The sequence below is a fragment of the Mus caroli genome, chromosome 3 (genome assembly GCF_900094665.2).
Source record: "Mus caroli chromosome 3, CAROLI_EIJ_v1.1, whole genome shotgun sequence".
Classification (NCBI taxonomy): Eukaryota; Metazoa; Chordata; class Mammalia; order Rodentia; family Muridae; genus Mus; species Mus caroli.
In genome coordinates, this window is record NC_034572.1 from 143,575,468 (window position 1) to 143,593,632 (window position 18,165).

The following is an 18,165-nucleotide window of genomic DNA, read 5'->3' on the forward strand; positions in this document are numbered from 1 at the left end:
TCTCTTCTCTTCTCTTCTCTTCTCTTCTCTTCTCTTCTTTCTCTTCTCTTCTCTTCTCTTCTCTTCTCTTCTCTTCTCCTTTCTTTCCTTTCCTTTCCTTTCCTTTCCTTTCCTTTTCTTTTCTTTTCTTTTCTTTTCTTTTCTTTTCTTTTCTTTTCTTTTCTTTTCTTTTCTTTTCTCTCTCTTTTCTTTTTTCTTCTTTTCCTTTCCTTTCTTTCTTTATTGTTATTGGTTATTTTAATTACATTTCAATGCTGACTCCCTTCCCAGTTTTCCCTCTGCAAGCCCCTATTCAATACACCCTCCCCCTTCCTCTATAAGGGTATTGCCCCACCCACCCACCCACCCACTCCCACATCACTGCCCTAGCATCCCCTTATGCTGGGGCATCAAGCCTCCATAGGACCAAAGGCTTCCCTTCCCATTGATGCTAGATAAGGCAATTCTCTGGTACATCTGCAACTGGAGCCATGGGGTCCCTCTATGTGTAATCTTTGGTTGGTGATTTAGTCCCTGGGTGCTCTGGGGCGGGTCTAATCAGTTAATATTATTGTTCTTCCTATGGAGTTGCAATCCCCTTCAGCTCCTTCAGTCCATTCCCTAAATCTTCCCTTGGGGTCCCTGCGCCCAGTCCAATGGTTGGCTGTGAGCATTACCATCTGGGTTTGTCAAGATCTGGCAGAGCCTTCCAGAGAACCACTTTACCAGGCTTCTGTAAGCAAGTGCTTCTTGGCATCAGCAGTAGTGTCTGGGCTTGGTGTCTAAAGATGAGTAGGGTCCCTAGGTGGGACAGTCTATGGATGGCCTTTCCTTCAGTCTCTGCTCCTCTGTTAGTCCCTGTATTTTCTTTAGACAGGAAAAATTCTGTGTTAAAATCTTTGAGATTGGTGCATGGCCCCATCCCTCAACAGGGGCCTGTGACTATCCAATGGATATTGTCGCTACAGGTTCTATCTCCCCTGTGTTGGGTATTACAGTTAATGTCATCCCTGTTGGGTCCTGAGAACCTCTTTCTTGCCTGGCATCTGGGACTTTCTAGTGGCTACCCCCTAGTTCTCCATCACCACTGCTACACACCTCCTCTCAATTTCCTGACCCTCTGTACCTCTCCTCCATCTCCTCCCACACCTGATTTGACTCTCTCCTCTTACCCTCCCAGATCCCTCCCTCACTCTACCTCTAGTAATTATTTTTATCTACCTCATAAGAAGGACTGAAGCACCCATTGTTTTTAATTGCTGAGTAATATTCCATTGAGTAAATGTACAACAATTTCTGTATTCATTCCTCAGTTGAGGGACATCTGGATTCTTTCCTGCTTCTGGCTATTATAAATAAGGCTGCTTTGAACATAGTAGAGCATGTGTCCTTATTACATGTTGACACATGTTCTGGGAATATGCTCAGGAGTGGTATAACTGAGTCCTCAGGTAGTTCTATGTCCAATTTACTTCAGAACCGCCAGACTGATTTTCAGATTGATTGATGCAGCTTGCAATCCCACCAGCAATGGAGAAGTGTTCATCTTTCTCCACATCCTTGTCAGCATCTGCTGTCACCTAAGTTTTTGATGTTAGCCATTCTGACTGGTGTGAGGTGGAACCCCTATCTTAGATTGCTGTTTCTCCTTCCCTGGGCAGCATGTTGGTTTCCCATGAGCCCAGGACCCCAGAGGCAAGGAAGAATCACAACCTAGTGCCCCTCCAATCTGCCTCCCCAGTAGTGTTCTGACACCCCAACAACATGGTGGAAACGCAGAACCACAGTAATTGGTTTATGTTGTGATTCAAAGTAGAGAAAGAAGACAATGGGTTAGGAAGTACAGCTTTAATTATTTATTCATTTTTATATTTTATCTATCACCTATCTCTCTGTCTGTCTATCTAATTATTTATTTCTTTGACAAGGTATTCTTAATTGCCTGAGCTTAAACTTAAAATTCTCTTGCCTCAGCATTACCAGTGATAGAATTTCAGGTAGGCAACTCTCAACCCTTGCTTGGATAGCTCTAGAATTTTTTTTGCTCTTGCAGGAAAGTAGAAGATTGGAAGTCCATAGTTTCTGATGCTTTTCAGACTGTAAAACTGTTAGTGGTTCCAGGTTAGAAGGTTATCCATCTTGCCAATCTTCTTTACTATTGTAGCTTCCATATCAGCCTTGACCTTTTCTTTATATATCTGAACATCCAAAGTTACACTATTTATTTGGTATTACCTTAGTGTTAATATTTACTGAACTTAGGAAAAATGATATTATATTCAACATAACTTATTTGTTTGCTTATTATATTACATTTTTTCTTTTGTATTGAAAATGCATATTTTACCATGCTATGTATTCCAATTATGTTTTCTCCTCCTTCTAGTCTTCCCAGTTTCTCCCCACACCAACTTCCATCAGGATCCACACTTATCTATCTCTTGTTAGAAAACAAAGGCATTGAAAAAAATAATAAAGTAAGATAAATCAAAAAGAAAAATACAATAAAACAAAGCATCTAAACAAACAAAAAGACAAAGCACAAGAAACAAATATAAGAGTAAAAACATATAAATTCATACAAAGATCCCATAAAACACAAAACCTGAGCCATGAATGTACCCACAGACCTATACATTAAAAAAAGTACCTTGACAACATTGAGAAACAATGAATCTCCAAAGATGCTATTAACAACTTCTTCTTCTTTTCTTCTTCTTTTCTTCTTTTCTTCTTCTTTTTCTTCTTCTTCTTCTTCTTCTTCTTCTTNTCTTCTTCTTCTTCTTCTTCTTCTTCTTCTTCTTCTTCTTCTTCTTCTTCTTCTTCTTCTTCTTCTTCTTCTTCTTCTTCTTCTTCTTCTGCCTCTGCTTCTGCTTCTTCTTCTTCTGCTTCTGCTTCTTCTTCTTCTGCTTCTGCTTCTGCTTCTGCTCTGCTTCTCTTCTGCTCCTGCTTCTCCTTCTCCTTCTTCTTCTCCTTCTGCTTCTGCTTCTGCTTCTCCTTCTACTTCTCCTCCTTGCTATCTACTACTGGGCATGGGATCAGTGCTTAAGAAAGCTGTCTTTCCCCAGTAATGCTCCTTTGTAGAAAAGTAATGTTTCCTCTCTAAGTGTAAATCAACTGGAGAAGTTTATGGGTTAGCAATAAAGATATATGCCTCATTGTCCTTTCTCTTCTAGGACCTTGTCTGTTGCAGATGCTTGCAGACCCTGTGGATGGTGCCAAAGCCTCTGTATGATTATAAGTGTACCAGTCTAGAAGGCCTTGATTTCTTGGTAACTTCCATCCTCTCTGGCTCTTATACTCTTTCTACCTTCTTTTCCCCAATTCTCTGAGCCATGAGTAGAGGAAGTTTCAGAGACAATCCTTTTTTGTGCTGATGTCTCCAATGTCTGTCACTCTGCACATTGTCTTGCTGTGGGCTTCCCTACTAGTTCCCTTCTAAGTTTTCTTATGGTATATATATATTTTTTTTTCAGTTAATCTCTCATGTGGAGTCATCTACTCCATCACCCTCTCCACCCTTGACCTCTTGTAATTTTCCACCCTTAGTGTTTTTCCTCCCACTTTAATAAAGGCTGTAATTTTGAATACAGTGACAGACAAGTAACTGAAAGTGAGAAGAACCACCTTCTAAATATTTACTGATCTCTGCCCCATTGGCTGCAGTATGGAATTAGTGTCTGTGGTCCAGTATTAGAGACTAGATGCTTAGGTGGATGGTGGTAGAGCATGACTTTCATCCCAGCACTTGGGAGGCAGAGGCAGGTGGATCTCTGGGTTCGAGGCCTGCCTGGTTTACAAAGTGAGTTCCAGGACAGCCAGGGCTATACTGAGAAACCCTGTCTCGAAAAAAACAAAACCAAAAGAGAGAGAGAGAGACTATATTTCACAGACTAAAGATTGTATATAACATATCTACAGAATTCCAAAGGTCTATTCCATCCTAGATATCATGGGACATTCTGAAAATAAGAGTCATAATTTTGTGATTATCTACCATATATATTCCACAAAGATAAGGACAATAAATTCTTAAAACAGCTTTATTGAAAATATTAATTAATAGAAAAATTGCAGAACAAGATCTTGACTTTAAAGTTGACAACATACATTAGATAATAAGGAACTAATAAATTATTCCTGATAGAAGATTAACACCAACAAAATGGAGGTTACCTACCTGTGCATAGGAAGGCAAATTGACCTTGTGTATCTGGCAAAGAGATGAACTAAAGAAGGGTTGTTATTTTATTTCATTTTTCTGTCTTTTAATTACTTTCATGATATTTTTCTTAATATCAATAGTAAATTAAAAATATAAGGAAGGTAAAATAAAATATATCTGATTTGAATGAAATATAGTTGTTTATAAAAATAAAAATTCAGTTAACACTTCTATGATAATATGTCAAATTGAATATGATAAATGTTACTACTTTAAGTACTTATTTTTCCAACTTTATTAATCTTAATGTTTACTACTTTTACATACTTCTCAATTTGATTTTACCATGAGAAGTGGTTAATGGAAATATGGTTAAATCCAAAAACCAAGGTCAACAAATCATAGTTAGCTACCCCAAAACACAGTTTTAATTGGATAGACAGACTTTTTCTGCATTAAGGAAATTGGAAACTCCATTTCAGATCCTTGAAGTGCTGAGGTAGGACTTGAGATAGAAATGTTATTTCAAAAGGCCAACACAGTACTTAATGCAATTGTGAACATCAGGGTAAACCCCTCCCTATTTTAAGTGCAATCTTTACATATATTCTCTTTAAGGTTGGAGAAATAGCCATATGACCAGTAAAATTAGCTATAATATTAGAAAGACTTGAGAGACAGGAGACAAAGGAAGTGAGAGAGCAGGAAGTGGCCAATTGTGAACCTATGGTACCTAATGAAATTAAGAAAAGTCAGCCACCCCCACTAGCTTTCCCAGTTACCTGGGAACAATGTCAGAAAGTGGTGCAAATCAAAAAGCTGAAAAAACTAGTCTGGAATCCTGTTAAAATACAGTATCTTAAACATTTTAACAAATCAATGATAACTTACAGAATGCACTCACCCTATGTGAGACTGATGTTAAAAACATGGGCTACACAACAGAAAATTATACTTCAAGGCTAGAAAGATTTAGCAGCACCTGCATTGAAAGCTGTTTCTCAATTACAAAGGCTGACATGGTGTTGAGAAGAAGCTCCAATTATGAAAAATTGTAATGGGTTTAACGGAGTTAATATTGTGAAAGGTCAATTGTTCAGTGAAAATGAATTTTCTGATTTATGACAACAGAGGGAATTTGGTGAATATTATTATACATTGTACTTTTTAAAGAACTTTAAGAACCTGGGATAAGGTGCAGGAACAAGGAAAAGGATCTATGTTATTCACAAAGATTATGAAAATTCCCAGAGATTTTTTACTGACTTCTTACGGAGATTAACATCTGCTATAAACAAGGCAACATCAGATCCTGCATCAAGACAGCTCTTGAAAATGCAAATGCAAAGTCTACAAAATTTGTTAAACCATTAAAATCTAGATCACCACCCATAGATGAATGGATTAGAACTACTGTTGATATTGTCCATAACGATTATGTAATTGGACAAGCAATGGTGAATAATCCTAGATATTAAAATGTCTGTTGTTTTTATCCCTGGGATACAAATTATTTGAAAAGGGGTTGTAGTAAAGACATTCTTAGAGACTTCTCTAGAAGACCTCCCCTTCTTGTATTTGTAGAAGGTATATTTGTATAGTAAGGGTGGGCATTGAACTAATGAATCAGATCATCAAGAGATTTGCAAGGTAATCCCTCACCAATGGGAAACTCCCTACAGGATAATCCTGCAAATATAGGGGAAATGCCCTAAAGGGATTAGTTTGTACCTTGGCAACAAACAACAGGAGCCAGGTATTTCCTATCAGTAACCCAAAGAGTATCTAGAGAAACTAGACTGGGTATTGGATATCCAGTGAATGCTATGGAAAGAAGCACTGCCTTCAGGTTAGCCATAAGTAAAAATCTTACACTATTGTCAAAAATGGAACACTGTAAAAGACTCACTGGGGCTCCTGGTCCTCTCCATGTAAAGACAGTAGGAAGGGTTTTCAGAAGAAGTAGCCTAACATCTCAAGGACTCATTGTGCATCCAGGGACTAAAGACGAAGATTTCAAATGAATGATGGAGATTATTGTGTATAAAGTGGGAGAGAGGATCGCTGAGTTTCTACTGCTTCCATATATCAAAGGCAAATTAGCCCCAGTTGTAGGAATAGGAGGGTTTTGGGGAGCTGGAAGACAGGTTTATTTTGTTTGTTTTATTTTGTTTTTGGCACACTGTTATCAATGAACAGAAACCAAAGTTAAAATTAAAATTAAAATTAAAAGTTTAGTGGTGACAGTAATTGAAGTAGCTAAAATTTCTTTTTTTTTTTAAATTTTTCTTGCCTTTATTTAAACAGTTCTCAAAACATTTGAGTGAATTGGGCCTCCTTTGGTAAGCAAAGGAAAATCATATTTTAAAAATGAACAGGCAGGCTTCACCCATGACCAGGTTTGATGATCCCTTCTCTCCTTCCATACTTTGAAGCACCCAGTATTTTCATATCGTCTAGATGCTAGAAGAACAAGAGTCCATCTGTGGTGGACTGTGCTGCCACTTGCTGATAATTAATTGAAATACCATTATCTCCTTGTAACAGCCTTAAGAAACAACCCGTTAAAGGCATGCATCTGTAGCTCTTATTCCCTGCTATATATAATACTGACTACATAAAGGCCGACACATCCACATTAATGTAAGCATTAAGCATTTGCTGTATGGGAAGATTTTTGTTCTAATACTAGCAGTACAGAGTTACAGCGTATTTTTTTAACACTTAATCGCAGGTATATTGAATATGGCAAATGTCATGGACTCCTGAAAGAAAATTATTTTTATTTAACTTTTTACTTTTTTACTGATAACTTAAGAATGGTTCTGGTTAAGCATTGATATTTAGAAAGAAAAGTAAAAAATCAAACTTGTTTATTGTTGCTTTTTTGCCATCTGGTAGCATCTTACACACAGGCTTCCATCTTCAGAATACCCTGGCTTCAGTAGAAAAACCTTTTAAATGAAGATTTTTACAATAGAAACTTCTCAGCAGTCAAAATTTGGACTGTAAAAAANTACATGCAAAACATACTNTTCTGNAAACACNTAANTTTGAACAAAGCACCGAACTGCACAGATNCAGANTGNAAACAGCATTTCAACTCCACCAAAAGTAGTCAGCATAAAAGGTGTAAAAGCCACCTAACTTCATAGGCACTGTTCACTTTTTAAACAGGAGACAATAGAAAATATTGTCCACAAACAATATCCCAGCTCTGTGGCAGGTTTCAGAAAGTCTTCAACTTCATGCTTTAGTAGCGACGAGGTGAGTAGGGTCGTGATGGAGAACGTGACCTGTATCCTCCACGACTGTAGTAAGAAGGTGACCGTCTTCTGTATATCTCATCCCTGTCTTGAGCTGCTCTCCACCCACCTCCTCCACCACCTCCTCCTCTGTATGATCTGCTGTAATAGTCATGCTGTCATCATACCCCCGTCATAGGCTCTGTCATAATAGTCTCGGCCGTGTGAACTGCCATAAGTGGGTCTCCCCATATAAATTCCTGGTGTTGAGGTATGGGGCCTTTTTGTTATAGAGAAATCGACTCTAATTCATCACCCATCAAGCTCCAGTCCATTGGCACGTTCTTTAGCTTCCTTGGCATCGTCTACATTTTCAAATATACAAAAAATACAAAATATACAAAGGCAAATCCTCTTGATTTGAATTGCTGGTCATATACAATAGACACATCAGCAATGGGGCCATATTTAGAGAACACTTCTCTTAGGTCTCTTTCTGTGGTGTATAAGCTCAACCCAAACACACCAAGACAACAGTTGGGGTCAGGATTTGCCCGGTTCCCAACACGATGCCTTCGTGTAGACCTGGGAGAATGGCTGTGGCTGTGGCGCCTGCGATAATCTCGGCTGTAAGACCTGCTCTGGGATCGTCTATGCGAGCTAGATCGTGATCGTGACCTTGTATAATGCCTTCTAGAACTTCTTCTGGATCTAGACCTAGATTCAGATCTGGACCTCGACTTTGATCTAGAACGTGTTGAGTCTTCCTTGGAGGGAGACCTTGCAGGTATATGCAGTGCAGATTTCCCGGATCCGTGTGCACTTCCACTTCGGGAAGCAGAATGGGATTCCGTAGTTCTGCTCGCCACTTTTGCTCATGACTCCGGGTCGCTGTCACGGCTACGGGCCTTCCCTGAAGCTGTCGAGCTCCCGCCTTCCTTACAGAGGCTCTACCGCAGCCTAGTGAAGCCACACTTTTGCGAGGAGCTCGAAGCCAACACACTCAGCACCACCTCCGCACCGGTCTAACTGTAGCTACAATTTCATTGAGAATCTTCAAATCTACACTGGTTCCTTCAGAAGGTGTCTGCATATCTCTATGGTCTGTAGGAAGCAAAACATTATCCCAAGTAAAACAAAGTATAAAACAGAATAGATGTATGGGACTGATAGATTATTTATCCCCAACCTCCCTGTCAAACAAACCAATTTAAACCAGATTAGAGTATATAGTATCTTATATAATATCTTAATCCTAAGGTCTGTGAGCTTTGGCTGGAATGCAGACATGCCTTTATTTCACACCTTTTAAGTTAAAATTATTTGTAGAAGGAAGCAACCACCTTTGAAAGTGAGATCTAATCAAAGAGTAAACAATATGATGAACCAGAAAAAAAATTGGCAGAATAAATCAGAGACAGGATATGTCCAACTCCCCGGAGAATAGCACATGAGATGCTATTTAAGAGCAGCACAGGGGCAGAGTCATTCAGTTGGGAGTCAGTGTAGTGAATTCAATGCTGTCGAGCTGACTTTTTTCCATGCAGCTCAACGCAGGTCAGCAAAGGCAGTTGAAGCTAGAGAATAAGAAGCAGCCACAAGATTAGAACAAATTGGCAGATTTAGTTTGAGGCCAAACAGAGTAATTTGGTGAGAAGCTGAGAGACAGCAGAATAAATCAGTTAGGTTGGAGAGGAGTTTGAGCCGGAATAGCCAGGCAGAGTTCAGAAATAACTAGAAAGGGTGAGCGTATTCAGCAGTAAGCCTCCAACATAATAATTACATCAGTCAAATAGAAGTTATTTTTAATGTTTTCTCTAATGTGTACATATTAACTTTTAAGGTTTCGTTGCATATGTCTTATTAATAATACTAACAGAGGTTAGCTAACTAATCAGGGATCAAAAGGGAGGTAAGGATCTTCCAAGAAAGGGGATACAGAATATCATGTTATAAGAGGTCAAAGGGAAACCATAATAGGAATAGATACTGGGGAGGAGGATGGAAAGACAGAGCAAAGGAAGAAATTTGTTGGGGGACTAATAACACTAGAATTATTTGAACATCTATATAGAATCCTTCTAGTTTAGAAACTTTCTAAAGTATATACAATTAAGTAATCTAAATTATTTAGCAGAACGGGATTCATTGTTTTTTAGTGATTGACCAAAGAGGATCTCTAAATTACCCATAATACTGCAGATTATTGAAAACCTATGGGGTAACCTGTGAACTGATGCCAAAACACCATTGTGCTAAAGATACCAAATATGTGTGACCTGGGGTCACTTAACTAGAAGTTTCAAAAATACTCAGTAGCATTCATAGTGCTCACAGATACTCTCCATGCTAAGGGAGGAGAAACAAGAATTCGTTCTCATTCAACTAATAACCTTGAAAAGTATAAATATATGAAAATATATGAAAACATATGAAAAGTGTAATGACCTGCTTGCCAGTTGTACCAATGGTACACTGGTCACAAGAATGTGATCGAGGAAACCAATCACTTTTTTTTTTTAAAGATTTTTTTAATTAGGTATTTTCTTTATTTACATTTCAAATGTTATCCCCTTTCCTTATTTCCTCTCCAGAAATCCCCTATCCCACCTATTACCCCTCCCTATGCTCACCACTCCTGCTTCCCTGTCCTAGCATTCCCCTACACTGGGGTATCCAGCCTTCACAGAACCAAGGGCCTCTCCTCCTATTGATGTCCAACAAGGCCATCCTCTGCTATATATGCGGCTGGAGCCATGGGTCACTCCATGTGTACTCCTTGGTTGGTGAGCTCTGAGGGTAATGGTTGGTTCATATTGTTGTTCTTCCTATGAGACTACAAACCCCTGCAGCATCTTGGGTCCTTTCTCTAGCTTTTCTACTGGGGACCCTGTGCTCAGTCTATTGGTAACCAGTCACTCTTTGCAATGGATTTAAGGCCCACTTTTTAAGATGGAACCCATACCTGATATTGTTAATGAGGCCTGAATCCTTAGACTACATATTTCATGGACCAAGGTTAATAAAATTACTATTATTATGCTAAACAGTCATAGCAATGAAACATCTTATAATCAAATATTGCTAAAAGGGAAGAAAGGTGATTGATTTATCCTCATCTGAGAAGTTTCTTCCTGCAGTACATGGTATAATTACTGGCAATGTGTGGCAAGCCAGTGAGATAATTTGAAGTGCTCAGCATGAAGTGGAATGTCTTCTCACATCTCTACCTGCATAGCTCCGGTATCTACATGGAAGAGAAGGTGGAAACATTTTATGAGCCAGAACTGACAGATGATTTTAAGGAAATGGAGTTTTGTAGACTTAGCAGGACCAGGGTGAATGCACATACTAACTCAGTAACACTGTGAGAGTGTATACAAGATCTTCATGGACTCAAGACAGACACTATCCACACATGAAAGATGAGGAATGGGCACATACTCTGACCATTATACAGGAAAAGTTTTGCAATTGGTAGCTCCTGGGTGACGGAAAGTTATTTTATTTCAATGGAGTAACTCTATACCAACCACAGATTACTGCAAACCCCAAGCTTAGGAACAGCTAACTAGCACTATTCAGACTCCATAATTTTTGTTGGATTTTTTTTTTCTTTTTTGTGTTTGTTCTGTTTTTGGATAGAGAAATGGGAGAAGTAGAGTAACAACATATATGATAAAAAATGTACAGCATGAAATGCTAAAAGAATAAATCAAAACAAAGCTAAGTGGCAAAGGAAGAAGAAGAGAAAGATGGAACAGAATCAACTCAGTTTTGGAACACAGTAAGGCTCCTATAGATAACTTAAGAAAATTTCAATTGTATAGTTCAATTTCTTACGTGTTAGAATTAGTACAACATGCATTTTGAGCATAAATTTTTCTCAAATGTTAAATTTACCTGTCACTGGGCTTATTATTTGACAATTTTAGCTCACATTGACTAAGCATCATTATATGCATTTTGTGTAAAAACCAATGATTACAAATGTATTCAGGACTTGTTTGATCGATGTTATTTTTAAGACACTTTTTTAAAATGATCAGCTATCTCTGGTGGTACCAACTAGAATACCTGAAATTAGTTGATTATAATAATATAATGGCAAAAAATAATATAATGGCAAAATAACAGAATTTCAACATCATTTTTGGTTCAGCTAGAGAGTGTATTTAATAAGTCTATAGTTGTTATATTATTTTAGGCTATATTTCTTAAAGAAAATGCAAATGAGCCTGAATTTAAGTGAGAACTTTGCAGCTTTGCTTAGAGTTAAAGGAAGTGTCAGGTTATCTATGAGGACAATCGTGCAGTGGTCTTGGGCAATAGAGTGGGTGAGGCCACCTTGGTGACTATGTCTGGTCACTGCTAGGGGACTGAAATGTTAAGTGTTCTCCATGGTTGTCATTCTGCCTTGCACATAAGTAAGCAGCTGGAATTCCCACTGCAGATGGTGCTTTCGGGAAATTTCAAGGAAACTCCTATATTTTAATAGTCAACAGAAGAGATCAACTTTCAGCAAAGTATCTTCATACATTAGATATTTCTATTGTTCCAATAATAGAAAAAACTAGCTAGTTGTATGCTTAACAGCTCTAGAATCCTATACAGATTGTCATTCTTCTTTATATCTATAAATTAGGTTATGTTTTCATATATATATATATATATATATATATATATATATATATATATATATATATATTGTACTTTGGCAACACTATAGGAACTTCATAGGGCAATACCATGTTGGGCTAGGAGAGTTCTTGGTATTGCAGACCTGCTTAAATACAAGGTTATTCTCACAATTTTCAAATGTTCCTTAATATGTAAAATTATTTTACAAGTGATTTTGACAAATATATATTTATAGTCAATCCTGTCAACTTTGTAGTGACTGATGAATAGGGTAGAAAATGGTAGTCAAATGAAATGCATTATTGATTTCTATGATCTGCTTAACTACACTAAAGAAGGGGAATCTAGAAAGTTAATATCCCAAATTCAGCAAACAAAACTACCTCAATTAAATGATAAATGCAATCACTATTTAAGTATTAAAGAGTTTATTATTTAATTTGTAACCAAAGCAATATATAAAGAAACAAAATGATTCATATAAATATAAAAATATAAGTAACTTTCTAACACGCATACTAACGATATGACAATAGCGATGGATGCAATAGCCACTGCCTCCTGAGTTAAAGTTTTCCCTAATTAAGAATGTGAGTGTCTGAGGACGGCTACAGTGTACTTACATATAATAAATAAATAAATCTTTAAAGAAAAAAAAAAAGAATGTGAGTGTGCCTGAGGCAGTGGAGAAGTACACCCCAAACCTGGAAGGCAAATTTCCTTAAGTTGTCACCGCTTGAAGGAAGAAGTTATTGGCTAGAGTAACCTTCAATAAAAATAATTTTCTGTATCTTTAAAGGTAGATTTTAAAAATATACCCAAGGATCTCATATTTTATTTGAACAAAATCACACTGCCAAGAATAATAGCCCACTCTGAATATAATTAAAGCAAGGTATTGTTTTCTATGAGAATATTGTATTATGTCATTATATTTCTTTTATTGAGTATAAAAGAGAATGATTGAGGAATAAGATATAAATTCCTGTGATCAGAGAAAAGGTGTCAAGATGTCACAGATATGGAGAAGGTAATGACAGAGGGTAAAAAACTGATCAAACCAGTCTTGTAGCCTTACATAGCTTGAGAGTCTGAAAGTTTTTGTTGAAAAAGAATCTGCCTCTTACCATTTTGAAAGCACTTGACACTTCCTGTGACTTGAAGCCATCAACACTTCAGATATATCACTCCTCAGAGAAATTGCATATATAATTCTCCCACCTAAAATAACAAGGATTCCTGATCACCAAACATTATTACATAAATGTGGTATTTGCAACAAATAGAAATAAATTTTATGTTTAATAGTATAAAAAGTAATAGTATAGAAAGTATAAAGAAATATTATTCAAAGCTATTATTACAGTTTTAAGAATTCTATATATTTTATCGTTCTAGTATAGAAACACATTCTATTGTAGAAATCTAAGAGACCATAATGCTTTGGACATTATGCCAGATGTTAAAGTTTAATTGAAATATTGTATCATGAACAACTCACTTACCTTGTGAAATATTTTAGTGATAGCATGTCTTATTTCTAGTAGTAAGTTCTGATATTAATCCAAAAAGAGTCAAAACAATAACAATGAAAACAAGTTTCCCTCCTTACCTTTCACAAATTTTGTTTTATGGAACTGATTGGATTTACTCCTATATGTTATTCAAGGGACTTTTATGCTTAAGATTTCAAAGCTTAACTTTATCTTTGTAGCACTGTTTTTGATAAAATTAGAAACAGTCAAAAATTATGGGATGTCTCAATATTTTGGCAAAGTTACAGACTTATTTATTTTCACTGCCCTGGGTTGGAGAAATTAGAATGAAACATCGTTACCTTTATTTAAATTTTCATTTGTAGAATAATTATATCCACTGAAAATTATTTCCAAAATACAGGCATTAGAGTAGAAAAAGTTTGATCTGTGTAATTAAAAGACAACATAGAAAAGCTTACTCTTGTCTGTTGTTGTGCAAGTACTCAGTCAGTGTTCAGTTAGTCACAACACAAATTCTTATTATCACTATTATCTCTCAGACTTCTCTCTGTCTTGGAGGAATATTGTAATAAGCAATGTGAAATGTTGATACTTAAGATGTTGTCTGAGTACAGGTTTAACAGAAGTTACTATGATGCTGTGTAAATGTAAATAAAGCTATGCACATGCACGTCTAGAGATAATCAAGGTGTGGGGATTGCTACAAAACTAACTCTGTTTCTGTTAGTTGGAAAATCTTCTTAGATGTAAAATTATTTAATAAGCTCATCGTGGGTTCACTGTATGACCACTTGTCTTCTGGAAACTTTCTAACCTTGTGAATTAAGAACTGTTACTGCTACTCTTTCCATACCCTGAGAAGAATAGAGAAAGATTTTTGTGTTTGCTTTCAACTTTGCAATTTACAAATGTGTGAAAACCTTGCAGCTGAAAGAATGTATCACAAGTTAGTATAAAATACTCTTCCTTTCTGCCATGGATATATTCCAAAAGCCTCCCACAACATTGAAATAAGCATTTCCTAAAGTAAACTCTGTTATCACAGTTGTAATTTCACATAAATAAAATGCATATTAAAGATCTGATACTGTGAGTTCCCAGGCTTTCTAAACTATCTAAGACCACTGTTTACTGTTCACCATCAACCAAGCAACCACTGGGCCATTAAGCATCTCAACGTATATGACTTGTCTCTATTGCTTTACAACCCTGTGTCATAACCCTAAGTAATCCAGCTGCCCCTTCTCAAATAAAATGAAGCTACTCTGAGTACCCTGGGCAAGATACTTTATGAAATGACTCCTGCACTTGTTATGCTAAATAGACAACCGAATCATAGTCACTGGGCAGTGGTCCTAGGGTTAGACAGTGACCTGGAGGTTTAAGTGAAGCTAGACTTCATAGATACATTTTGTCATTGGTATTGTTTGTTGGACTTTAAAAATCAGAAATGCTTCTGTGTGTTCTGTTTCTTTCCTCCAGGCCAAAAGCCATGGAAACTAAATTGTTCTCCAGGAGTGCTGCTTATGACTACACAGCCATGAAGAAGGCTGTAACTATTTAGCCCCAAGGTGAAGATGTTTTTTATAATTATACTTTTTATGTATTCTGTGAAACTTTCATAAGTGTGTGTGAGATATATCTTGATACCACCGACCCCCATTCTCTCTGTCCAACTCTCAAGAGCCCTGTCAGGCATCTCCCTCTCAACTTCATGTCCTTTCTTTTGTTACGATGTATTTCTTCATTGACCCTACTGCCCTTAATTAATGTTGTATATATGCACAATAATTGAAATTTTTCTTAAAGTGCAAAAGGGAGAAGATATTTTTATGTTTCTCTTGGAGACGTCTTAAGGAAAATCCTCACCACCCCTCTCTTGTCTCCTATGTCTAAACATTTTTGCTGATCCTCATTTTAAAATATTACTTCTCATTTTGGCATTTCTCAGTCTGCTTTATATTATAACAGAAAGTCTTTACAGTAGACTAGCAAATAGTCTTGATTAAATGTGCACAAATGAAAATAATCTTAGATTATTTGGAAAAGAAACAAAAATTCCACAATGATTTAAAATAAAATTATCTTTATCTTTTTAAATGTAGCAGCAACTTTAAAGTCAAAGGAACATATACCATATACCCTGTGTTACATGTATACTTTCTTCTATCACAATGAAAAATGCCAGGGAGATTTCCTGATGTTTCTTTACAATAAAATATAACATTTAAGATTTAGTACTTGGAATAAAAAACAATTTGCATGTTAAATTTTACTTTTAAAGTAGCAAACAAACCAAAAACAAATATTTTTAAAAGATGTACTAATTAATTAGTTAATGGAGTGAACTAACTCAGTGCTCTATTTTCATGTATGTCTGCATGACCGAAGAAGTCATCAGAGAGAAGAGAGCATCAGACCCCACTATAGACAGTCATGAATCACCATGTGATTGTTGGGCAGTGAATTCTGGACCTATGGAAGAGCAGCCAGTTCTCTTAACCTCTGAGCCATCTTTCCAGCTCCCCAAAACAATTACTTAATGGCACAAATATCCAAGAAAATGTCAGCTGAAGCAGCCAGTGCAGCAGAAGCCCCTTCAGTGAAGTAAATGCCGAACAAGCCAATCTAAATTAAGCTACTGAGCAGACAGGGGTGTCTGTCAGTTTTCAGGAGGACATTTTGTTTTGCCTGAGCATACAGCTCCCTTCTGCTGATAGAAGTGGCGTTGCTTAGATAGATATAAAAAGAGCCTTAAAGAAGGTACTTGGAGGGGAAAACACAATTATTTGAGGAATAGAAACAAGGCAAGGTGGGTTTTAAAAATAAGAGGTAAAAATACAGCCATGGAAATAAGTTTACTATTAGGAGAGGCACATTGGCTTACATTGAAACATAGGAAAGACCCAGAGGGCAGAGCTCATGGCAATCAGAAGCCAGTCAGACCTGCCACAGGCCAAATGAAACCAATGTGGAGAAATCTCATATTTGGAAGTAAAAAGAGAGAACTAGGAATGGACTAAACCAGCTTATGAAATTTCCCTGTAAAATTACCAGACTTCGATTTAAGCACAAACGTGTTGTCTATAATTCATTTCACTTAAATACAGCTTTAAATATTAATAATATCAAAAGTTAATTGAATAGCTTAAATGTTATACTTTGTGTAGTTTTAACAAACAATTGTATAATGTAGCTCGTGCTTATTATCTCTTACAAGGCAGCAAGCATCATGCTTAGGATGGCTTTTCAACATTAATATCACATAGCTCTCAATTTATACATTCCAGGATTTGCAAGTCAACAGTCTCCTTCTTTATTATCTTACTGGGGATGTTTCTGAATAATTCTGTCCTTGGTCATCATCCCAAGAAAGATTAAAAATAATGTTTTTCTTTAAACCTTAATCTCTTCATTTTATAAGAATTTTCACTTTTTAAAAAATACCTAGTTAAAAAAAAAAAAACCTGATTGTTCCTTTGTCACAGGAGAGAAAGAATTTTGAAGGCCTTAATGTTCTATGAAGGAAGCTCATGATGATGAGCCCATAGTGGACATGATTTAATGTTAGATTGCAATGGATTTCCAAAGGTATTACATATTGTATTCATGTTTAAATCAAATGAGTTGACCGCAGTTATACAGCTACAATGAAGGACAAATAAACCAATGCAATTTTCTACTTATAGTCAGGGTAGCTGGTAATTATTGCTATCATATCACAAGAAGGTACACTTGATATAACTCTCAAGCGTCCGATCTTTAGCCACTGGGGCAGTACTGATGAAGACAAAATCATGTGGGAAATGCACACTCCTAACAAGGAAATCCCCTAAGAATGTTGTCTCAGGACTGAGTGAATAACAATACACGTGCATGAAAACGTAATCCGTAGATAAGAGTGTTCACTGCTCTTGTAGAGAAACCGAGTTTGGTTTCCAGAACCCATACTAGACACATCACCTATAACTCCAGGTTTTTAGATCTAAAAGAACCCCTTTGTGCACCTACATGAACATGATACATATAAACTCTTGCAGAAAAATGCATGCATATACACAAATTAAAACAAATAACATATCTTTTAATAAAAGAGCAATTGAATAGATTTTTCAAAATTCCATTTAAGTATTCATTAACATGAGCTGACTTCTTGAAAAACTATGTTGATGTTTGGTCACAAAACACATACTTTTGTGTTTTTGTAGTATAGAACTTTTTACATTATAAGCATTGATATTTTAAGACTGAAATATTTAATATTAAGTATAAGATATTTAAAATAATGCTTCCTTCAATATAGTACTATATAATCATAAATAGCAATAGGAACTTTCTTGCCACAAGAAAAATGAGAAAAAATAGTATGTCTAACATATATAATTAAGAATGATTTCTACAAATCTTTTAGGGGTAGGGTCTGTATATTAGACATTTTTTCTCCACTGTATCTTGATGGTAGCATTGAGTTGAACACCAAAGTCTCGTATTACATCATTACTCCACTATTTCCACTGCCAATTAACTGGAATTTAAAAACATTAAAGGAAAATTCTGGAAATTACAATTATTAATGTATACATTACACGTCACCAAGAAGAGTATGATAACAATTTGGTGTCATCCTACTTTGAAA

The 18,165-nt window shown here is 36.4% G+C and overlaps 1 pseudogene across 1 annotated transcript; it reads right to left on the bottom strand.

The window, feature by feature from the left end:
* Positions 1 to 7,315: 7,315 nt before the first annotated feature.
* LOC110291762 lies at positions 7,316 to 8,268 on the bottom strand (annotated as a pseudogene). The gene has a single exon (XR_002377607.2). The product of XR_002377607.2 is annotated as a transformer-2 protein homolog beta pseudogene (transcript).
* Positions 8,269 to 18,165: the final 9,897 nt, after the last annotated feature.